At 40.1% G+C, this 26191-nt stretch overlaps 1 protein-coding gene across 1 annotated transcript in view; it reads right to left on the bottom strand.

The window, feature by feature from the left end:
- Positions 1-26191, bottom strand: part of LOC131420905 (peroxisomal succinyl-coenzyme A thioesterase-like) — a 202085-nt gene that overhangs the window by 11100 nt on the left and 164794 nt on the right. The gene's annotated exons all lie outside the window — the stretch shown is intronic.

Here is a 26191-nt window from a genome sequence, read left to right as displayed (position 1 = left end):
GCCATCCTTTTGGACAATCCAAATGTATGGAGGCAAGTCTCATCCTCCATAAACCCAGCCACCTGGATCCCTAATGAGACATCAGAAACCTGAAAACATGACTGCTTACAAGTTATTGAGACAGTGCATTCTAGCCAACCTGATTTGTTGAACTGTCCCCTAGAAGAACCAGACTTGGAACTCTTTACAGATAGCAGCAGCTTCATGGCTCAAGGTAAGAGATGTGTGGGATACACGGTCATAACTTCACAAGAGACTTTAGAGGCTAAAGCCCTACCCCTAGGGACATCGGCTCAAAAGGCAGAAATCATCGCCCTCACTTGGGCTCTACATCTAGCTGGAGGGAAGAGAATAAATATATACACAGATTCCCATTATACCATTGCTGTAGTTCATGCTCATGGGACAATCTGGAAGGAAAAGGAACTCTTTAACAGCAGGAAAAAAGGCAAACATGGCCCTGAAATTTTAACTATTAATGAGCCTGCTCAGGTAGCTGTTATACATTGCCCTGGCCACCAGAGGGACAATACCCCTGTTGCCCAAGGAAACAGACTGGCTAGCCAAGCTGCCCAATGGGCTACTAAGACAGACACCCCTGCTAAGAGGGGATCTCTACTGCCACAGATAGACCTTACTGCCTACAAGCCAATATATTCTAAAAAGAATAAGGAACAAACTAAAGAATGGGGATATGACATTCAATACTCAGGAAGCTGGAAAGGGGATGCCCGAGGGGCGACTCTAATACCTGAGGCCCTCTTATATCCTATCTTAAGACAAGTACATGAGAGTGCTCATCATGAAAGAGATGCCACCCTCCGATGGATTCAGAAGTACATGATAGGGCCTCAACTACAAAAAACTATACAACAGGTGATCAAAAATTACACAATCTGTGCAAAGAACAGCCCAGATTGCTTCTGGTCCCCCACATCTGGACACCCAACACGAAGGAAATTAGCCTACTGAAGATGGACAAATAGACTTTACCCAGATGCCCCAGGCAACTGGGAATTTCAGGTTTTTGTTAATGTTTGTTTACACTCTCACCAGGTGGGTAGAAGCCTTTCCCACTAGGACTGAGAAAACATCAGAAGTCACTCACATGTTGCTAAAAAAAATCACCCCTAGGTTCAGTCTGCCTAATACCTTACAGAATGAAAATGGGCCAGCTTTTTATCACCCAAATAACTCAACAAGTGTCCAGAGCTTAGATATCTGATAAGTACTACATTCAGCTTGGAAAACTCAATCAACTGAAAAGATGGGAAAAAGAAATGAATCACACCTTAAAGAAAACCATTGTCAAAATCTGTCAGGGAGGAAGAGTGACGACAGCATCATGGCAGAGTGAGCTTTCCCGTAAACTCTTCCCCCTATAAGATACAACAAAAGGGACAGTCACAGACCAACAACGGACTCCTAGACAGCAAAAAGGAAGATGGGAAAGATCCACACTGCCGCACATCTGAGAGTGGACATGCTGGGGCCCCCGGAGGAAGTGGGGAGAGGTAAGGAGAAATCCTCTCCCTCCCCATCAGATCAGCAATCCGGGTCCATGCAGCTCCCAGAGAGGGGGAAGGGGTGGCCCTCTGTGGGGAAACCGAAGCTCTTCGGGATCTCGCAGCCAGTGGACTCTCCCACACAGAGGACTCAGAACTGCTGCAGGGGTGCCATCAACATCTGAGCACCCCAGGAGAGTGGATAATGAGGGGTGAGCAAGAAGGCCCCCAAGGCAGGGACCCAGCAGGCAATAGAGAGAGCTCCCCCTTCCCTGTATGCCCGACATTGCAGCTCAGCTAACCAGACCAGACAGAGTGGCCGGGCAGATCGCACCGAGCAGCCGGGACAGAGTGCAGAGGGCTCAGATTACACAGCCCTTAACCCCTACAGTGCAGCAGGTGGAAACTGCAACCAGATATTTCCAGGATGAGGAAAAACAAAGTGAATACAGGAACCACAATGCAAAAGTAGATGACATCACCAGACCAGAAGGAAAATGACAAGCTCCCAGAAACCAACCCTGAAGACACAGAAATCCATAACCTAAACGACAGAGATTTCAAAATCGCTATCATAAAAAAACTCAATGAAATACATGATAACACAGACAAAAAATTCAATGAGATAGGGGGTTTCTTCACAAAAGAGATTGAAATAATAAAGAAAAACCAATCAATACTGCTGGAGATGAAGAACACAATGGAGGAGATAAAGGAGAATCTGGAATCTTTAAAGAACAGAGCTGACAATATGGAGGAAAGAATTAGCATTATAGAGGATAGGAATACAGATATGCTCCAGATGGAGGAAGAGAGAGAACTAAGACTAAAAAGAAATGAAGAAAGTCTCCGAGAAATATCTGACTCTATTAGGAAATGTAACATAAGAATTATAGGTATTCCTGAGGGAGAAGAGAGGGGAAGAGGAACAGAGAGCCTATTCAAGGAAATAATAGCTGAGAACTTCCCAAATCTGGGGAAGGAGCAGGAAATACCAGTAAGTGAAGCCAATAGGTCGCCTAAATATGTCAACAGGTAAAGGCCCACTCAATGGCATATAGTGGTAAGCCTGGCTAAAGTCAATGACAAAGAAACAATATTAAGGGCAGCTAGACAAAAACAAAAAATAACGTACAAAGGAACTCTCATCAGGCTCTCAGTGGATTTCTCAACAGAAACTTTACAGGCTAGGAGAGACTGGAATGATATAGTCAAAGTACTGAAACACAAAAACTTTCAGCGAAGAATACTCTATCCAGAAAAAATATCCTTCAAATATGATGGAGAAATAGTAACTTTCCCAGATAAACAAAAGCTAAGGGAGTTCATGGCTTCAAGACCCCCACTACAAGAAATACTCAAGAAGGCCCTCAGGCCTGAAAAAAAGAAGAGAAAGGGAATACAAATCTTGGAGCAAGGAGAAAAATAGGTAGACAAAATCAGAAAAATAGTAGATCTTTACTGGAATAGGTTAGCAACCACTTAAATACCAAAATCATAGATCAAAGGAAGGAAATCATGAAAAATAAATATAACCTCACACATCCACAACACAAGATAGAATAAATTGTAACAAGAATGACTTAGAAGGGGAAGAGGAAAGAGATTGAATTGACTTAGTATAAGGAAATAAGAGGCCATCAGATAATGGACTATCTCATACACAAGATTTTTTATACAAACCTCAATGTAACCAGTAAACAAATAATCAAAACAAAATCACATATGATAAACAAAGAGAACACTAGAAGAGTCATAAGACAGAACAACCAAACCGAATTGGCAGTCCAAAACAAATGGGACAAGAAACAAAGGAAATGCAAAAGAACTGGAAAATAAGTGACAAAACAGCAACATTAAGCCCTCATATATCAATAATTACCCTAAATGTAAATGAATTGAACTCTCCCATCAAAAGATACAGGGTGGCAGGATGGATTAAAAAGCAAGACCCAACAATATGCTGCCTCCAGGAAACACATCTCAGCTCTAACGACAAGCACAGGCTCAAAGTGAAAGGATGGAAGACAATACTCCAAGCTAATGGCAAACAAAAGAAAGCAGGTGTTGCCATACTCATATCAGACAAAGTAGACTTCAAGATAAAACAGGTTAAGAGAGACAAAGAAGGGCAATATATAATGATAAAAGGGACACTCCACCAAGAAGACATATCAATTATAAATATATATGCACCCAATGTAGGAGCACCAAAGTGCATAAAGCAACCATTAACAAACCTAAAAGGAGATATTAACAACAAAAACAACAAAATAATAGGGGATCTTAATACCCCACTTACACCAATGGATAGATCATCCAGACAAAAAGTCAATAAAGAAACATTGGGCTTAAATGAAAAACTGGACAAGATGGACCTAGTACACATATACAGAGCACTCCATCCAAAAACAGCTGACTACACATTCTTCTCAAGCATGCATGGAACATTCTCAATGATAGACCATATGTTGGGAAACAAAGCAATCCTCACTAAATTTAAGAAGACTGAGATCATAACAAACATCTTTTCAGACCATAATGCTATGAAACTGGAAATCAACCATGAAAAAAATACTGGGAAAGTGACAAAGATGTGGAGATTAAACAACATGCTACTGAACAACCAATGGATCATTGATGAAATTAAAGGATAAATCAAAAAATATTTGGAAACAAACGAAAATGAAAATATGCCATACCAAATCATATGGGATGCAGCAAAAGCGGTCCTGAGAGGGAAACTCATGGTGATACAAGCCCACCTTAACAAACAATAAAAAGCCCAAATAAGCAACCTTAAATTACACCTAACAGAACTAGAAAAATAAGAACAAACAAAGCCCCAAGTCAGCAGAAGGAGAGAAATAATAAAAATAAGAGCAGAAATAAATGAAATTGAGACCAAAAAAACAGTAGAAAAGATTAATGAAGGAAAGAGTTGGTTCGTTGAGAATAAACAAAGTTGACAAACCCTTAGCCAGACTTACCAAGAAAAAAAGAGAAAAGGCTCAAATAAATAAAATTAGAAATGAAAGAGGAGAAATTACAATGGATACCATGGAAATACAAAGGATTATAAGAGAATACTATGAGAAATTATATGCCAACAAATTGGACAATCTAGAAGAAATAGATAAATTCTTAGACTGATACAACCTCCCAAAACTGAACCAAGAAGAAATGGAGAATCTGAATAGACCAATCACAAGTAAAGAGATTGAAATAGTAATCAAATACCTCCCCCAAAATGAAAGTCCAGGACCAGATGGCTTCTCCCGTGAATTTTACCAAACATTCAAAGAAGATTTAATACCCATCCTCCTCAAACTATTCCAAAAAATAGAGGAAGATGAAACACTTTCTAACTCATTCTATGAGGCCAACATCACCCTAATCCCAAAACCAGACAAAGACAATACAAAGAAGGAAAATTACAGGCCAATATCGCTGATGAACATAGATGCAAAAATCCTCAACAAAATATTGACAAACCAAATACAGCAATACATTAAAAAGATCATACACCATGACCAAGTGGGATTTGTATCAGGGACGCAGGGATGGTTCAACATCCGCAAATCGATCAATGTGATACACCACATCAACAAAACAAAGAATAAAAACCACATGGTCATGTCAATAGATGCTGAGAAGGCATTTGACAAGATACAACATCGATTTATGATAAAAACTCTCAAAAAAATGGGTATAGAAGGAAAGTACCACAACATAATAAAGGCTACTTATGACAAATCCACAGCCAACATCATACTCAACAGGGAAAGGCTGAAAGCCATTCCTCTGAGGACAGGAACGAGACAAGGCTGCCTACTTTCACCACTCTTATTCAACATAGTACTGGAGGTTTTGGCCAGAGCAATTAGGCAAGAAAAAGGAATAAAAGGAATCCAAATAGGCAACGAAGAAGTGAAACTCTCACTATTCGCAGATGACATGATTTTATATATAGAAAACCCTAAAGAATCCATCTGAAAACTATTAGAAATAATCAACAACTACAGCAAAGTCACAGGGTACAAAATCCACAAAAATCAGTTGCATTTCTGTATGCTAATAATGAACTAACAGAAAGAGAGCTCAAAAAGATCATACCATTTACAACTGCATCAAAAGGAATAAAATATCTAGGAATAAATCTTACCAAGAAGGTGAAAGACCTATACAATGAAAACAACAAGACATTATTGAAAGAAGTCGATGATGACATAAAGAAATGGAAAGACGTCCCATGCACATGGATTGGAAGAATAAACAAAATTAAAATGTCTATATTACCTAAAGCAATCTACAAATTCAATGCAATCCCAATCAGAATCCCAATGACATGCTTCATGGAAATAGAAAAAAGAATACTAAAATTCATATGGGGCAACAAAAGACCCCGAATAGCTAAAGCAATCCTAAGAAAAAAGAACAAAGCTGGAGGCATCACAATCCCTGACTTCAAAACATACTACAAAGCAATAGTAATCAAAACAGCATGATACTGGTACAAAAACAGACAAACAGACCAATGGAACAGAATTGAAAGCCCAGAAATAAAACCACACATATACGGACAGGTAATTTTTGACAAAGGAGCTAAGAACATAAAATGGAAATAGGAAAGTCTCTTCAATAAATGGTGTTGGGAAAACTGGACAGCCACATGCAAAAGAATGAAAGTGGACCATCTGCTACTGCCATTCACAAAAACTAACTCAAAATGAATCAAAGACCTGAAGGTGAGACCTGAAACTATAAAACTCATAGAAGAAAATATAGGCAACACACTATTTGACATTGGTCATAAAGGAATCTTTTCAGACGTCATGCCTACCCAGACTAGGGAAACTAAAGAAAACATAAGCAAGTGGGACTTTATCAGATTAAAGAGCTTCTATAAGACAAATGAAACCAGAATCAAAATGAACAGACAACCCACCAGCTCGGAGAAAATATTTGCAAAATATACATCTGACAAGGGGTTAATCTCCATAATATATAAAGAACTCACACAACTGAACAACAAAAAAACAAACAAGCCAGTGAAAAAATGAGCAGAGGAAATGAACAGACACTTGTCCAAAGAAGATATACAGATGGCCAATAGACACATGAAAAAATGTTCAACATCACTAATCACCAGGGAAATGCAAATCAAAACAACACTAAGATATCACCTCACACCCGTTAGAATGGCTATAATCACCAAGACAAAAAACAACAAATGTTGGAGAGGATGTGGAGAAACAAGAACACTCATACACAGCTGGTGGGAATGCAAACTGGTGCAGCCTCTATGGAAAACGGTATGGAGATTCCTCAAAAAATTAAAAATAGAAATACTCTATGATCCAGCTAACCCACTACTGGGAATCGATCCAACAAACCTGAAATCAACAATCCAAAGAGGCTTATGGACCCCTATGTTCATTGCAGCATTATTCACTATAGCCAAGAAGTGGAAGCAACACAAGTGTCCCTTGACTGATGATTGGATCAAGAAGATGTGATATATATATACAATGGAATACTACTCAGCCATAAAAAAGACAAAATCGTCCCATTTGCAACAACATGGATGGACCTGGAGGGTATTATGTTAAGTGAAATAAGCCAGACAGAGAAAGACAAACACCATATGAACTCACTTATATGTGGAATATAAACCAACACATGGACAGAGAAAACTGTAGTGTGGTTACCAGGGGCAATGGGGGTAACGGGTGGGCACAAGGGGTGAAGGGAGACATGTATACGGTGATGGACAAACAAAAATTCACACCCAAAAATTTCACAATGTTATAAACCATTAAAACATCAATAAAAAAATATCTGTCAGGAAACACAACTAACTTGGGATAAAGCACTGACCCTTGCCCTGCTACAGGTTAGAGTAGCTCCCTGAAGTGGACTTAAATTGAGTCCTTTTGAAATTCTATGTGGAAAACTTTCAGGCATCTTCCCCTGGGACTGAATCTCTGGACGTTTAAAGGAATGTTATGATTACTAATTATGTTAAATCATTAAGTTCCATATTAACTTCTGTCCGTGGATTTACTGCTCGTAGGTCTAAATATCTGTCTCACGTCCCTCAACATGCCTTCTGACATGGTGATCATGTTTTGCTAAATACTTGGAAAGACCAGGGACCAGAAAACCAGTTGTCACTCAAATGGACAGGACCCTTTAAGATTCTTCTCACCACTCATTCATCTGTAAAACTTGCAGGCATGAAACCCTGGATACATCACTCCTGGATTAAGGCACTCCAAAATCACAGGAAAGTATCCCACCTGTATTGAGGGAAAAGTGGGTGGCAGAACCCCTTATAGAGCTAAAATATGTCTTTAAAAGAAAACTTTGATCTCTTCTATCTAACCATTCTTCTCACAGTTCTATTTCTTGAGGTCAAAAAAAAGTAACTCTTTTCCATGCTATGGTCCACCTACTACGTCCTGATTCAGCAGGAGTAGCTAGAGGAATTACAACGCCCTGACTCCTCCTTGACCATAAGATTATGGGTTACTACTGATGGGGGGGAAATTGTAAGTGAGCACAAGTGAGGCCATCTTGTTATATTAAATGGCCCCAGCCCCTCCTCTGTATTACTACTTGCTGCTCTGCACGTCCTCCAAAAAATTTACATGCTCTCCTGATTTATGGCCTCCACTTACATGTGTACCCCCCAATAGCTTTATAAATTAAAACTCTGTTCTGTGACTTTCTCTCTAGGAACAGGCTGACCACAGGTGGGAAACACACCTACAAGGTATCCATCACAGCTGACAGAAGAATGGAACAATGTACTACCTAGAGCCCATCATGCCTGGAAACCAACATCCCTGGACCTCCTCCTTACTGCCCATTTTCCCTATATAACTGCCTCAAGATTCTGTAATCTTTGAACACGGGTCTTTGGGACATTATTCACCTGTCTTCTGATTTGCTGGCTAATCTAATTAAACTTCGTTTCTTGATCTTTAACTCGTTGTGACTGATTGGCTCAATTGCAGCAAGCAGAGCAAGCCCATTGCTTGGTATCAATGCCACCTAAGAAGATTTATCATCACTTATTTGACAATGCTTGCCATGTAATTTAACATACCAAATAAGACTAATGAGTTTAGTATCTTCTCCTTATAGGAAGAGAGCAAATTTCTTTGGGAATTCCCAGGCGCCCTCTGAAAATTCTCAAAGGAAAAAAAATTTTCTTTTTCTTCTTCTTCCAGGTCAAAAGAAAGATTTCATTCATGATTTGAATATTTTTTGTGATGGAAGCTTGTCAAAAATATCAAAAGATTTTAAAGCACTTGATCAAGTAGGAAACAATGCTCACTGTGAAACAATGCTCAGTTACCCATTCAATCAAACTGACAACAGAAACAGTCAAGGGCAAACAGAGAGTTAAAACAGTCAAAAAAATCTTAATAGAGAGACAGTCTTTTTCAACATAGGAAATTCTGTTAACAAAACATAGTTTTTCTGTCTTTTAGCTAGACTTACTCAAAGGTAAAGAAAAGTCTTTTATAACCTGTTTATCAAGTTCAAGAAAATTATCCTTTTAAGAGAAAGAAGACCACATTTTAATTGTGCACCAGCTTACTTTTGACATTAAAACTCATTTACTTAATTAGATTTACTTCAATGTTAGTCAACTTGACCATGCATAAAAATCCTCAGGATTTTACCATTACAAACTATCTGTCACTTACTTTTTACATTCAGAATTTGTTCCATGCCTTCCCTTCTTCCCTTCTAGTACTTTAGAACAAATTTATCTTTCTTAGCAAAACAAACAAAAATATTTCCATTCTTTATACTTTCTTTACTGAAAACATATCTTACTTTCCTTGAAATTTTAGTAGCTTTAATCACATATTGGGATTTTAACCCTTAGAAACCTTAATTTTTAATCAATTATAAACTTTCTTTTACATTAGCCTTCTGTGCCCTGACATACCTACACAAACTTTTCACAATTTCTAGAAACATGCTACTTTACAGTACAATCTTGTTAAAACACAAGACATGTTTACCAATAGACCCAAAACACCTTTTAGTTTCTCTGTAATAAGAAACCAAAAGTAGATAAACTTAGATATGTTTAGCAATAATGTTTCAGTATTTTATCTTATTTGGAAATGACCCAGATACTCAACAGATTTTTATCGTTGAATTTAATTTAGCAAAATTCTAAAGTTTTAAGTTACCAAAAAGGATTTGGAAGCTGTTTTTTTCCCTAGTATACTGACCATAAAACATAATTATTGTACCCAAAAACTCTTGCCCATTTTCATCTACCTAAATCAGTTGTTTCCAACAATTATGTTTAGATTACCCAGGAAAACTTCATGCGACATTAGACAAAATGAGCTATCATTTAAAGCTATTATTTTTTTGCTGATGTGTTTGTAACAGATAACATGAGCTGATTTGACTAATAAACCCAGGCTGCATGTCAGTATCATACCCAAATACTGACTACTCTGAGGGCATGCCTGTTTCAAGCCAACAAACTTAAACCAGCTGTCATTTACCAAAGATTAATTTGTATCACATTAACTTGAAAGACATTTGGGTTAATTTCTACTACATTTAGAATTTATGAAAGTGCTTACTTTAAGCCAATTTCAATAGAGCTCTTAATTTTGGTCATACCATCAGGGGGTAGAAAAATATCTCACATTTACAACATACATATAGACACACATACATAGAGGTTCCACAGCTATTGTTTCAAAATTACTGTCATGAATCAGGCACAAGACTCCCTAGTTATGAATCCATATTTTGTTGTAAGCCTTTTTACTAATATTTTTGGAGAAGACACTCAAGATGCTAGATTTTTAGTGAGGGTGCTCTTATGGCCGTTTTTTGGCCTTTCTCCCTCCCCCGTTTTTTCCCTCCAGTCTTAGGAATTGGTGATGGGCTACATAATACTTCCCAGGGAGGCAATAATCATTTCTGAAATAAAGGAACTGGGTGAAATCTGAACTGCCTCTAGGGCTCCTATCACCAGAAAAGCACAGTAAACAAGAGTAACGTTATTATGCAGATTTAAGGCCTCACTTCCTGCATTGATAAGTTTCTAGAGATGAGGTCATCCCCCCTCTTCCCAGTACAGAGATGGAGATACCTTGACAAATGGAGATTTCCCTTACAAATGTAAATGTTTGGTAAACAGAAATTTGATTAGAATGGGTTTAGCAAGGACCCTCCTAGTCTGTCTATACCCAGAGTTATCTATGGTGATGGCTTGTCCTGGGGACAGTCCTCTTATCTTAAATTTTTTTCAGGCAGTTAGTGGTGGGGGAGGCCAAGGCTTCCCTCAGAATCCCCTGTTCCCAAAACAATCAAGATAAAGAGACACATTTTGAGGTGGCCAACCTTGATCCCCCACACATACATATAGATACACATAAACACACAGGTGGACACAGACGGAGGTGTTAAATTTTTGTTATGAATTAGGTGCAATATAAAACTCACTAATTTCTGAGAAACATTTGCATTTCAAAGAATGGCTCAGGTTCTATTGAAGATGGGAGCAGAAAATCTACATCACAAAGACACAGAGAAAGCAGTCAATTTTCCTTAAGATGGAGTTTCTGGGGCATAACTCATCCAATTGAAAGTGTTTCTGATTAGTTAAAATGCATCTAAGGGGTGAGTCACTGGGGATGCTTGGTGTGTTCCCCGTGGTGGTAAAGCTGGTGTTCGACTGACAGGGGGCAGGAGAAGTGTGCTGAGCCCCACTGCGGGCATCAATATAGCTATAAGATTTAGTAAAGTCCCTCTCAGCCTGGGCACTTAGTCCCTTACCAGCACAAGACAAGCCAGAGAGGCCAGAGGCAAAAGCTTAGAGCAGGCTGGGGTCCGGGGCTCCCATTGCTGAGATTGAGAGTTAAGTTCCTGGCAAAAGGTTTCCAAGTTTTCAATTTTACAGAAGGTCCAGGTTCTGCTCAGGTACAGCCTGAACATAACCATGATTTGCTGACAAAAGAGGAGGTGATGAACAAGACACACAAAGAAGGGAAAAAGTTGATCAGGCCTTGCCCTCATGGCCTCTTCCCAAGGATTAGCAAGATAAGAGTCACACAAACAACAGTTCCTGTGCTGGGGCAACACAACCCTGCAAGAAAGTTTATAGAATACAGGTCTCTTGTCCCCATAACTGACTCAGTAGGTGCCTAAAATACTCAACATGTTCTTGACAGAAAACTAAACAGAGTTCCAGATTGTCAGTCAAATGACTGACCCAGGGGCCAACCTGGAATCACTCCAAGTGCCCACAAACCAGAGGACACCTCTCAGAGGTTGAGCATGGACTCTGCGAAATCAGAACCCAGAGAAGAGCTCCCAGAGGTGGGGGTGGGATGTGGAGTATTCATTAAGACCATGGGAGGAGGCTGAGACTCCAAATTTGATTAAGTCCTTAAGACTAGTCATTGTAAGAGCTCTCTGACTGTGTATTCTAGCGTCTTTTCTTACGGTCTGTTTCCAACCTCCTGGGAGCAACCTGTAATGGTTAGTGGTGACACAGACGCCACAAGGTTGTGCCCAGAGGAAACTTAGCACCCTAACAGCCTGAAAGTAGGCTGATAAGGAGTGCAAGGAAAAAAAGAAGACCTAGGAGCCAAGAAAAGCCAGACTTAAAAATGCCGGGTGTCCTCGACCAAAACACACACACAAACAAACAAAAAAAACAGGCTCAGCAACTCCAGAGGAGTTTAATCCCATCCTAGGGGACCCCTCCTCCAATCACAGGCACAACACAAAGACAGACTCAGTGACCTCAGTGGGCCAAAACCCCCACCTCAGCATTCCAGATAAGATTCAATCACCAGAGGAGATTTGACCCCTAGACAGACTCAGTGCACTCCAGATGAGACTCAATCTCCAGATGGCGTTTGACTCCTGACTGGTCAAACGCCAGTCAGGGGATTGCTCCTGTTTCACCAGAGCAGAGCATCAGCCCTTCCAGAGTGGCTGGCTCATGCAATCCTTCCAAACAGAGGGGACTCTCACCCCCCTGAGCCAGGCTACCTCCCGGTGGGAACTCAAACCCTCAAACCAGGCCCCAACAAACAGGCTTTGTGAGACAACTTAAGGAAATAACTCCTATAGCCATATTGTGGGGTTGATGCCACTCACCTTCATGAAGAGGTCCTCCAAGCAAAGCGCTCTGTGGGGCTGCTGGATCTCCTGATGGGGCAGCGATGTCCCATCGCTGATTGCACAGGCACCACGAAGTGGTATGAACCCTCTGGGTTGCCAATTTGATACCGAACCAAGTGGGCTCGTCTCCTGGTGAGTTAAATAAGACTCTACATCGATGAAAGTTCTCTCTCGAAGTAAACTGTATTTGCAGCAAATAGGAGGCCATGAGGAATCATTTCCAAAGTCATGGTGTCCCCAAACAAAGGGAAGCAGGAACTTTTATTTCGGTTGGGGAATAATATTGAAAAGGGAGAGATGAGTACACTGCAGGTTATGGTAATGAGTCTTATTCTCCTCCTGAAGAGATCTTGTTAAAAATAAGGCAGGGTCATGGGCATAGCTCTTGTAGGGAGGCTTGGTTAGCTTGAAGGTGGTTGCTGGTTGTGTCTCCTTAACATAAAAAACCAACTTGGAAAAACAGTTAAATGCTTCCAAACCCACCCTTGAGTTCCCAGGGCACTAGCTGGTGACATAACCACTCTCACTTGTTGGAGTGAAAGTTGTTGCATAAGATTCCTGGTGAAATCAGAGCTGAATGTGTTTACATAGAATTCCCAGAATTCCAGTCCCTTGATGGAAAAGGGCAACTCTTTTTCTTTTTAACTTTTAGTGAATTACAACATACATAGAAAAAAGTGCACAGAAGAAGTGTAGAGTTAAATGAATTTTCACAACGCTACGTACCCGGGGAACCAAGCACGTGGATCCAGAAACATCATGACCAGCAGTGCAGATGGCACCGATTCTTGCTCCAGGCACGTCCCCTTTCCCCGAAGGTACTCAAGCCTGATTCCAAGCAAACAGATTAGTTTTTTCTGACTCTGCACCTTATCGGAATGAATTCTTCAGTGTGTCTTCTTTGGTGTCCTTCTGCTTTTGCTCAAGATTAGGTTTGTGAGATTCATCGATATTGCGGGGTGTAGTTGTAGGTCACCCACAGGGGCACCTACATTTCATAGGCGTGTAGTGATTGCTACCACAGACTGGAGTACAGATGGTTTGGACACACTCATCTTGCAGCAGAAGGAGGAATGGTGAAGGACCAATGGGCAAGCACACTCTCTGATCAGGAGAAAATAAAGGGAAAGTAGACACAGTATAGTGAAGATCTGTACAGAAGAGACAAAAGGATGACAGATTCCTTTGAAGAAGATTCCTGTGAGGAAGAACCTATAATTTTAGAAAGTGAAGTGAAAGCTGCCTGAAAGTACTGGGAAGAAATAAGTTGCCGGGGGTAGATGGGATATGGATAAAATTGCTTCAAGCCACAGAGACTGAGTCTGTCAAAATCCTAACAAGACTATGTCAACAAATAGGAAAAACAAAATAATGGCCTACAGACTGGAAACGCTCAATATATATCTCAATCCCCAAGAAAGGAGATGCCAAGGAATGCAGTAACTATTGCTGTAATTTCCTATGTAAGTAAAGTCATGCTCCAGGTGCTGCAACCAAGGCTTTGCCCTTATATGGAGCAAGAAATGCCTGCTGTCCAAGCTGGATTTTGAAAAGGGAGAGGCATACAAGATCTAATTGTGGTATTATTTGTTGGCTACTGGAGTGCTGCAAAGAATTTCAGAAGGTTAGTCTATGTTCTTTTTTAATTTTTTATTTTTTTATTGATGTTTTAATAATTTATAACTGTGAAATTTTGGGTTGTACATTTTTGTTTGTCCATCACCATATATATGACTCCCTTCACCCCTTGTGCCCACCCCCTACCCCTACTGCCCCTGGTAACCACAATACAGTTTTCTCTGTCCATAGTCTATGTTTTATAGACTACCGTGAAGCGTTTGACTGCATGGAGCATAAAATCTATGAGCTGCTCTGAAAGACATGGGGGTGCCTCAGCACTTGATTATCCTGATGCGTAACCTGTAGTGTGGACAAGAAGCCACTGTCAGGACAGGATATGGAGAGAAAGAAAGTTTTCCTATAGGCAAAGGTGTCAGACAAGGGTGCATTTTACCTCCCTTGTGTTTAATCTGTGCAGAACATATCACATGAAAGCTAGGCTAGACTCAGATGAAGGAGGAGTGAAAATTGGTGGAAGAAATATCAACAATCTAATATATGCAGATGACACCATCTTAGTGGCAGAGAGCAGCCATCACTTGACACCACTTCTGACGAAAGTGAAAGAAGAAAGTGTCAAAGCAGGACAGCATTTGAACTTCAAGAAGACAGAAATCATGACTACAGAAGAACTATACAACTTTAACACAGACAATCAAGACATTGAAATTGTTAAAGATTTTGTTCCCTTTGGTTCAGTCATCAATTTAAGTGGAAACTGCAACCAAGAAATGAAGAGAAGACTGAGCCTTGGAAGGGCAGCAATGAAAGAATGAGAAAAGATCATCAAGTGTAAGGAATTGTCATTAGAGATGAAGGCCAAGCTTATCCACACCCTTGTATTCCCAATTACTATGTCTAGGTGCAAAAGCTGGACTTGAAGAAGGCTGACAGGAAAAAACTTGATTCATTTGAAATATGGTGTTGGAAGAGATCTCTACAGATACCCTGGACTGCCAGAAAGATGAACAAGTGGGCCCTAGAGCAAATTAAGCCTGAACTATCGCTGGAGGCAAACATACGAAACTGAGGCTGTCCTACTTTGGGCCCATCATGAGAAGGCAGGATTCTTTGGAAAAGACAATAATGCTGGGAAATGTAGAAGGCATCAGGAAAAGAGAAACACCAAACATGAGATGGATTGACTCCATTAAGGAAGCCATAAGCATGAGTCTACAGAAGCTGAGTAGGGCTATTGAGGACAGGACATTGTGGACATCATTCCTTCATAGGGTCATCAGGAGTCGGAGCCACCTTGACAGCACATGACAACAGGTTGTAGATCATTCATTATCACTGCTAAATGTATTCCATTTTGTGATCGTAAAGGTATTTGTCAGTTTTACCGCCTAGGGGCAGTTCCTACTTCCCTGTTGGGGGCTATCCGGAATAGTGCCCTGAACATTTAAGAACATATCCTTGATGGACATATACGTACATTTCAGTGGGGCATATTCCTGAGAGTGGAATTGCAGTATCATAGGGATTGAGAATGTTCAGCCTTAGTAGACACGAAAAATCAACTTTTGAATATGATCCTAGAAGCAATATAGGCATAATGTCAGGGATGCCCAGCATTTCATATATATTACAGTAATAATTACTTTTATCAATGTCCCATTTGTTTTATACACAAAATTTAACATATTCACAAAACATTGGGAGTATTTTTCAAATATTGCAGAGGAGGAAACTGAGGCTTGGAGAATATTAATCCACTAAAGATTACCCTCTAATAAGTGTCAAGGCCTTGACCAACTCCAAATGTAGAACTCAAAAGTGAGCAGCAGCGTTGTGGTGAAATACAATCAGAGTTCTAGCTCTGGCTTCAGCACTGTCTAGTTCTTTAGTCTTAAGCAAGTTTATTACCTCTTTGGGTCTCAGAGTTCTTGTATGTGACATGATGAAAGTCTCCTATATGGGGATCAAACGTGATAGTGTATGTGAAAGTCTTAGAAGAATATTGTGAAGGAAAATGTAACATTTGACTTCATAATAGCCAGAGATTGAGCCAATCCAAGTTTTGCTTCTCATGGTCTCCAGATAATTGCCATAGGTTTGCATGTTGCTTTTTAAATTGCTCTATAAAAGAAAAATTGTACTTCTTTTTTAAAGGAAAAAATATTTTTCCAAACAGATGTAAGCAATACCGAACATTTTAAAATGTGAATGGTAGAATGTCTTCTCGAGTTCCATCCATCTAGATGAGTGCATCCATCTAGATGTTTTTTCTGTATGTTTACAGTTTATAAGTACATGGGAGCGTGAATATGCTCTATCTACTATTCTGCACCTTGAAGACCTATGTTCTCATTTTTCTGTATATACTCAGGCGTAAAATTGATGGGTCATATGGTATCTGTATGTTTCACCTTTTTTTTTTAATTTTTTGTTTATTGCAGTAACATTGGTTTACAACATTGTAAAAATTTCAGGTGTACATCATTATACTTCTATTTCTGCATAGATTACATCATGTTCACCACCAAAAGACTAATTACAACCCACCACCACACATGTGTACCGAATTATCCCTTTCACCCTCCTCCCTCCCCCCTTCCCCTCTGGTAACCACCAATCCAATCTCTGTCCCTATGTGTTTGTTTATTGTTGTTATTATCTACTACTTAATGAAGGAAATCATATGGTATTTGACCCTCTCCCTCTGACTTATTTCACTTTGCATTATACCCCCAATGTCCATCCATGTTGTCACAAATGGCTGGATTTCATCGTTTCTTATGGCTGAGTAGTATTCCATTGTGTATATATACCACATCTCCTTTATCCATTCGTCCCTTGATGGGCACTTAGGTTGCTTCCAAGACTTGGCTATTGTGAATAATGCTGCAATGAACACAGGGGTGCATGTACCTTTACAAATTGGTGTTTTCAAGTTCTTTGGATAAATACCCAGCAGTGGAATAGCTGGATCATATGGTAGATCTATCCTTGATTCTTTGAGGAATCTCCATACTGTTTTCCATAGTGGCTGCACCAGTTTGCACTCCCACCAGCAGTGTATGAGAGTTCCCTTCTCTCCACATCCTCTCCAACACGTTGTTTCCTGTCTTGTTAATTATAGCCATTCTGACGGGTGTGAGGTGATATCTCATTGTAGTTTTGATTTGCATTTCCCTGATAGTTAGTGATTTTGAACATCTTTTCATGTGCCTGTTGGCCATCTGTATATCTTCTTTGGAGAAATGTCTGTTCAGGTCTTTTGCCCATTTTTTAATTGGGTTGTTAGTTTTTCAGTTGTTGAGATGCATGAGTTCTTTATATATTTTGGAGATTAAGCCCTTATCAGATGTATGGTTTGCAAATATCTTCTCCCAATTGTTAGGTTGTCTTTTTGTTTTGTTGAGGGTTTCCTTTGCTGAGCAGAAGCTTTTTAGTTTGATGTAGTCCCATTTATTTATTTTTTCTATTGTTTCCCTTGCCCGGTCAGACATGGTGTTTGAAAAGATGTTGCTAAGACTGATGTCGAAGAGCGTACTGCTTATGTTTTCTTCTAGAAGTTTCACAATTTCAGGTCTTACATTCAAGTCTTTAATCCATTTGGAGTTAATTTTTGTGTATGGTGTAAGGTAAGGGTCTACTTTCATTTTTTTGCATGTGGCTGTTCAGTTTTCCCAACACCATTTGTTGAAGAGACTTTCTTTTCCCCATTGTATGTTCTTGGCTCCTTTGTCGAAGATTAGCTGTCCATAGATGTGTGGGTTTATTTCTGGGCTTTCAATTCTATTCCATTGATCTGTGTGTCTGTTTTTGTGCCAGTACCATGCTGTTTTGGTTACTATAGCTTTGTAGTATATTTTGAAATCAGGGAGTGTGATACCTCCAGCTTTCTTCTTTTTTCTCAGGATTCCTTTAGCTATTCGGGGTCTTTTCTTGTTCCATATAAATTGTAGGATTCTTTGTTCTATTTCTGTGAAAAATGTTGTTGGAACTTTGATAGGGATTGCATTGAATCTAGAGATTGCTTTAGGAAGTATGGACATCTTAACTATGTTAATTCTTCCAATCCAAGAGCACGGAATATCTTTCCATTTCTTTGTGTCTTCTTCAATTTCTTTCAGAAATGTTTTATAGTTTTCGGTGTACAGATCTTTCACCTCTTTGGTTAAGTTTATTCCTAGGTATTTTATTCTTTTTGTTGCAATTGTAAATGGGATTGTGTTCTTAATTTCTCTTTCTGCTGCTTCGTTGTTAGTGTACAGAAATGCAACTGATTTTTGTATGTTGATTTTGTATCCTACAACTTTACCATATTCGTTTATTACTTCTAAAAGTTTTCTGGTGGATTCTTTAGGGTTTTCTATATATAAAATCATGTCATCTGCAAATAGTGAGTTTCACTTCTTCCTTTCCAATTTGAATCCCTTTTATTTCTTTCTCTTGCCTGATTGCTCTGGCTAGGACTTTCAGTACTAGGTTAAATAGGAGTGGTGACAGTGGGCATCCTTGTCTGGTTCCTGTTCTTAGAGGGATAGCTTTCAGTTTTTCACCATTGAGGATGATATTAGCTGTGGGTTTCTCATATATGGTCTTTATTATGTTGAGGTACTTTCCTTCTATACCCATTTTATTCAGAGTTTTTATCATAAATGGATGCTGTATCTTGTCAAATGCTTTCTCTGCATCTATTGAGATGATCATGTGATTTTTATTCTTCATTTTATTAATGTGGTGTATTACATTGATTGATTTGTGAATGTTAAACCATCCCTGCATACCTGGAATAAATCCCACTTGATCATGGTGTATAATCTTTTTAACGAATTGTTGTATGCGATTTGCTAGTATTTTGTTGAGGATTTTTGCATCAATGTTCATCAGTGATATTGGCCTGTAATTTTCTTTTTTTGTGTTGTCTTTGTCTGGTTTTGGTATCAGGGTAATGTCAGCTTCGTAGAATGAGTTAGGGAGCTTCCCCGCCTCCTCAATTTTTTGGAAGAGTTTGAGAAGGATAGGTATTAAGTCTTCTTTGAATGTTTGGTAGAATTCACCAGGGAAGCCGTCTGGTCCTGGACTTTTATTTTTTGGGAGGTTTTTGATTACTGTTTCGATCTCCTTACTGGTGACTGGTCTATTCAAATTCTCTACTTCTTCTTGATCCAGTTTTGGAAGGTGGTATGATTCTAAGAATTTATCCATTTCTTCCAGATTGTCGAATTGGTTGGCTTATAGCTTTTCATAGTATTCTCTTATAATCTTTTGTGTTTCTGAGGTGTCTGTTGTAACCTCTCCTCTTTCATTTCTGATTTTACTTATTTGTGCCTTCTCTCTTTTTTTCTTGGTGAGTCTAGCTAAAGGTTTGTCAATTTTGTTGATCTTTTCAAAGAACCAGCTTTTGGTTTTATTAATTTTTTCTATTGTGTTTTTGGTCTCTATTCCATTTATTTCTGCTCTGATTTTTATTATTTCCCTTCTTCTACTGATTTGGGGCTTTGTTTGTTCCTCTTTTTCCAGTTCCTTTAGGTGCATTGTTAGATTGTTTATTTGAGATTTTTCTTGTTTGTTGAGATAGGCCTGTATCGCTATAAACTTCCCTCTTAGAACCGCTTTTGCTGTATCCCATAAATTCTGGCATGTCGTATTTTCATTTTCATTTGTCTCCAAGTATTTTTTGATTTCTTCTTTGATTTCTTTGTTGACCCAGTCATTGTTCAGTAGCATTTTGTTTAATCTCCACGTATTTGTGGCTTTTCTGATTTTCTTCCTATAGTTGATTTCTAGTTTCATACCATTGTGGTCAGAAAAGATGCTTGGTATTATTTCAATCTTCTTAAATTTATGGAAACTTGTTTTGTGGCCTAATATGTGATCAATCCTGGAGAATGTTCCATGTGCATTTGAAAAGAACGTGTATTCTTCGGTTTTGGATGGCATGCTCTGTATATATCTACTAGGTCCATCTGTTCTAGTGTATCGTTTAAGGCCAATGTTTCCTTATTGATCTTCTGTTTGGATGATCTATCCGTTGGTGTAAGTGGAGTGTTAAAGTCCCCTACTATTATTGTGTTACTGTCTATTTCTGTTTTTATGTCTGTTAATAATTGCTTTATATATTTAGGTGCAACTACATTGGGTGCGTAGATATTTACAGGTGTTATATCCTCTTGGTGGATTGTTCCCTTGATCATTATGTAATGCCCTTCTTTGTCTCTTTTTACAGTTTTTCTTTTAAAGTCTATTTTCTCTGATATGAGTACTGCTACCCCAGCTTGGTTTTCATTGCCATTTGCATGGAGTATCTTTTTCCATCCCTTCACTTTCAGTTTGTGAGTGTCTTTAGGTCTGAAGTGTGCCTCTTGTATGCAGCATATATACGGGTCTTGTTTTTTTATCCAGTCAGCCACCTTATGCCTTTTAATTGGAGCATTTAGTCCATTGACGTTTAAAGTAGCTATTGATAAGTATGTAGTTACTGCCATTTTTTAACTTTTTTTTTTTCTCAGTGTTTTAGTAGTCCCTCTCTGTTCCTTTCTTCTTCTATACAGAATTCATGGTCACTTTAGTTTGACCTCTGTCTGAAAGATGTACTCTTTAACTCCCCTCCTCCCTCATGTTTTTGATATCATATCTAACCTCTTTTTTGTGCATTTGTATCCATTACCCTCTTATCATGGAAATAGATAATTTTTCCTATTTGTGGTCTTCTCTTTTCGCCTTAAATCAGTCCCTTTAACATTTCTTGTAGCACTGGTTTCTTGGTGACAAACTCCTTTAATTTTTGCTTGTCTGGGAAATTCTTGATCTCTCCTTCCATTTTGAATGATAACCTTGCTGGGTAGAGTATTCTTGGCTGTAAGTTTTTTCCTGTTAGCACTTTAAATATATCGTGCCATTCTCTTCTAGCCTGTAAGGTTTCTGCTGAGAAGTCAGCTGATAGCCTTATGGGGTTTTCTTTGTATGTAACTTGACATTCTCTTGCGGCTTTTAGGATTCTCTGTTTATCTTTAATTCTGGACATTTTGATTATGATGTGTCTTGGTGTGGGCCTCTTTGGGTTTATCTTGTTTGGAGTTCTCTGTGCTTCCTGTACCTGGATGTTTGTTTCTTTCCTTAGGTTAGGGAAGTTTTCACCTATTATTTCTTGAAATAGATTCTCTGCCCCTTTGTCTCGCTCTACTCCTTCTGGGACACCTATAACACGGATGTTAGTGTGCTTGATGTTGTCCCACAGGTCCCTTAGACTGTCCTCACTCTTTTTAATTCTTTTCTCTTTTACCTGTTCAGCTTGGGTAATTTCTTCTAGTCTTTCGTCTAGCTCACAGATCCGTTCTTCTGTATCCTCTACTCTGCTTTTGAGTCCCTCTAATGAATTTTTCATTTCCAGTATTGTATTCTTCATTTCTGATTGGTTCTTTTTTATATCTTCCATTTCTTTGTTGACATTCTCACTGAGTTCATCTATTCTTCTCCCCAGATCAGTGAGCATCCTTAACACTCTTAGTTTGAACTCTCTGTTGGGTAGGTTGCTCATTTCTGTTTCACTTAGTTCCTTTTCTGGGGTTTTGTCCTGTTCCCTTACTTGGAATGTATTCTTTTGCCTCCTCATTTTGCCTCTTTCCCTGTGTTTGTGTCTACGTATTAGGTAGGTCAGCTCGTCTCCTGCTCTTGGATAGGTGACCTTATGTGAGTGATGCCTTAGGAGGCTTCCAGTGTGCTCCCTTCAGTTCTCAATGTTCCAGGGGTGACCCCTATGTGGGCTACGTGTGTCCTTCTGTTGTGGCCTGTTTGCTCTCCCTGTAGGCACCGAGGGAGGCCGAGTTATGCTCCTGGCCAGCTGTTGTAATGCTCAGCTGCTTGTAGTTGTTGTGGGCCCTTCAGTCTCTTTATCAGGTGTGGGGAGCTCCATACAGTTGGCTGCAAGTTCTAATACCACATTTGTGTTGCAGTATTTCTTTTAAGTGAGGAGGCCCCCAGTGTGGCAGGTTGTTAGGCTCAGGGCCTTACAATTGCTGTAAGCCTCTAGGCTATTAGGTCTCGTCAGCTCTCTGAGGATTGCAGCTGGGTGGGGCTAGCCTCAGGCACTGGAACACCCAATTGTTTCATGCTTTGGAAGGTGGGGCAAACCCCCTATGTGGGTCTTTGAGAAGCACAAGTCTTCTGCAGCTGACCAGCCCTGCCGCCCACAGGTCCACACACACAGTCAACACAGTCCTGCCCCGTGTGCGCGCCCCGATCTCCCCAAGCGGACCCAGTCTCTCCACGGCGGGAGCCCCACACACTCCGCCACCGCCCCACACTCTCCACCCTCTCCTTGTGCACACTCTGCCCTGCTAAAGTCAGCTCAGTTGCCAGGCTGCAGAAAATCCAGTCACCAATCTATGCAGGCCCACAACTTGCCTGAGGGCTTGTTGTTGGGTGGGGCCAGTCTCTAGGGTGGGCTGCCTGCCCTGCCTGAGCTGGATTAAATCGGTGCTCTAGTGGGTGGGGCAGACCTGGGCTAGCAGGCCTCTGGGAGAACTCCAATGGCGTCTGTGTCAGCACGTCCACACCAGGCCACAACAATGGCCGCCGCCAATGTCCCAGTCCCTGGAAAGGTCTCACCCCTCACTGAGATGCACACAGAGCCTATTAGGTGAGTCTCTTTTCACCACAGCACTGTGCACCTTTCTTTCTGGTGATTTTAGGATGCTTTCTGAAACTGGTGAGTTTGCGCGTGGGCCCTTTAAGAGCCGGTTTTAGTTTCTTTGCGAACCGGGTTTTCTGGCGGTACTCCCCAATGTTTTAGTAGCAGGCAAAGTCAGATATTATGCTGCTGGTCTCGATTGTGCTGGGTCCACAAAAAGCCCACAGCGGGGGCGTTCCCTGGCTCAGGGCCCCGCGCCTCCAGGGAGGCTGCATACCTGTAGGCTGCTCCTGGCGGACTTGAAGCTGGCGGCTTGGGCTTGTGAAGGCGGCCTTTTTCCTCTCCAGAAGGGAGTCTCTGCCTCTTCTACCTCAGTTAGGATTGTCCCTTGTTGCAGGAGTTCCTCTTATCTAGTTTTCAGTTCTGTCTCAGGGGTAATTTTTCCATGAGTAGTTGTAAATTGGCTGTGTCCACGGGAGGAGGTGAGTTCCGAGTCTGCTTACGCCGCCATCTTATCTTCCCCCTATGTTTCATCTTTTGAGGAGCTTCTGGACTGTTCTCCAAAGTGCCTGCTCCATTTTACAATCTCACCAGCAGTGTATGAGGGTTCCAATTTCTCCACATCCTTCCCAACACTTGTTATTATGTCTTTTTGACTATAGACATCTTAGTGGGTACTAGTCTCTTGTAGTTTTGATTTGCATTTCCTTGATGGCTAATGACACTGAGCATCTGTTCGTGTAGTAATTGGCCATTGTATATCTGCTTTGGACATATGTCTATTCATAATCTTCGCCTAGTTTTTTTAGTTGGGCTGTCTTTTTACTATTGAGTTGAGTTCTTTTTACGTTCTAGATATTAGTCCCTTATCAGATATGTGATTTGCAAATATTTTCTCCCATCCCATGAGTTGACTTTTCACTTTTTAAATGGTATCATTTGGGCCGGCCCTATGGCTTAGCGGTTAAGTGCGTGCACTCCGCTGCTGGCGGCCCGGGTTCGGATCCGGGGCGCGCACCGGCCCACCACTTCTCCGGCCATGCTGAGGCCGCGTCCCACATACAGCAACTAGAAGGATGTGCAGCTATGACATACAACTATCTACTGGGGCTTTGGGGAAAAAAATAAATAAATAAAAATTATAAAAAATAAATAAATGGTATCCTTTGAGGCATAAAAGTTTTTAGTTTTGATGGAGTTCAATTCATCTATTTTTATTTGTGTTGCTTCTGCTTTGACGTCAAAACACAGCCTAATCCAAGGCTACAAAGATTTATTCCTATATTTTCTTCTAAGACTTCTATAGTTTTAGCTCTTACATTTAGGTCTTTGATCCATTTTGAGTCAATTTTTGTCTATGGTTTGAGGTAGGGATCCAAGTCCATTATTTTGCATGTGGAGATCTAGTTGTCCCAACACCATTTGTTGAAAACACCATTCTTTCTCCCATTGAATTTTCTTGGCACCCGTGTCGAAAATCAATTGGCTGTAAATGTGAGAGTTTATTTCTGGACTCTCAATCCTACTCCATTGATCTTTATGTCTAGCTTTATGCATTTACCACATTGTCCTGACTACTGTTGCTTTACAGTAAGCTTTGAAGTTGGGAATTATGAGTCTTCCAACTTTACTCTTTTCCATGATTCTGAAAAGAAAGAACAATAAGATTCCGGGTCCCTTGAATTTCTATAGGAATTTTAGCATCGGCTTATCAATTTATGCAAAGAAGCCAACTGGAATTTTGATGGAGATGGCATTGAATCTGTGGATCAATTTGCATAGTGTATTAGTTTTTTAGGGCTGCCATAACAAGTCCCATAGACTGAGTGGCTTAAACAACAGTAGTTTACTTTCTCACAGTTCCAGAGGCTAGAAATTCAAGATTAAGGTGTCAGCAGGGTTATTTCTTCTGGGGACCAGGAGGGAAGAATCTGTTCTAGGCCTCTCTCCTTGGTTTGTGAATGACCATCTTGTCCTTGTATCTTCACATGGTCTTCTCTCATGCATATTTGTGTCCTAATCTCTTCGTATAAGGACAGCAGTCATATTAGATTAGCACTCACTCATGTGACCTCATTTACCTTAATTACCCTTTTAAAGGCCCTATCTACAAATACAGTCACATTGTGAAGTACTGGGGATCAGAACTTCAACATATGACTTTTGGGGAACCACAATTCAGCCCATAACTGGGACTACTGCCATCTTAACTTAGACTAACTAAGTTAACTAAGACTCAATATTAAGTCTTCTTATCCATGAAATGCAATGTCTTTCCACTTTTTAGATTATCTTTATTTTCCTTCAACAATGTTTTCTAGTTTTAGAGTCTTCTTTTGAGGAAACCCAAACACCGATACGCTCAAATTATTTTCCAAATTTCCTGGGAAATCTTATTATCTGAGATTCAGAAAACAGAAGTTCTATCAGTTCTTTAGAACCTATATCAAATGCCACTATGTCTCTGAATTCTTTTCCAATTCTCACCTCAATCGTATGTAATTTCACTCTTCCCTCCATAAAACCTCCCTATGGCGTCTCTATTCTGCCTCTTCTTACCACCTCCTACCCAAAAGCATTTAAAGAGAAAATCATCCTGTGTCTCTTGAAATACATGGTCTACAATTTGATTTGGTCAGTAATAGGCCCCCAAATCTCTGCTGCTTCTGCTTCTGATCCCTCATGATTGGCCCCAGAATCTCTAGAGAAGCCTGACCACTGCAGCTTGATAAACAACGAGATTCCTTGAAGTGTCTTGGACCATCTTCTATGCAGCCATAGTGGAAAGAGAGAAATAAAGACAGGAAAGATGAAAGGAGGAAGGGCAAATCACTTATATGTGGTTAACAATCAAGGGAAGGGGTGTAGGCATTTTTGAGTAGGCTGTCAGCTCCTCCAAAACCATACAACTTTGTGAAGGCCAGGGCTGAAGCATGGTTCCAGATCTACTCTTAAATGTATTTTTAGCATCTGGTACCCTGAAACAACCCCCACCCCTGTACTGCAAATCCAGGAATTCCACTGAAAACTAATATAGGAGAAAGAAGAGCCACTTCCTTTCCCTGTGGCTGGGGCTGTTATCCTACAACAGCATGGATGGGCTTTAAGGGAATTCCTGATGGTGCACCTAAAGTTACACAACCATGTGCGCGTGAATGTGAACACACACGAATGTGCATGCTACTGGGTGGAGGAGAGGAGGCAGAAATCGATGGACAAATGGCTCTGTGCCAAAGAAAATGAAGAACCACAGAGATTAGGAAAGCAGCTTAACAAAGAGAAGAAACCGGAGTTG

The sequence above is a fragment of the Diceros bicornis genome, chromosome 24 (assembly GCF_020826845.1).
Source record: "Diceros bicornis minor isolate mBicDic1 chromosome 24, mDicBic1.mat.cur, whole genome shotgun sequence".
NCBI lineage: Eukaryota > Metazoa > Chordata > Mammalia > Perissodactyla > Rhinocerotidae > Diceros > Diceros bicornis.
The sequence above is the reverse complement of the archived record's forward strand: the minus strand, read 5'-3'. Positions and strand labels throughout refer to the sequence as shown.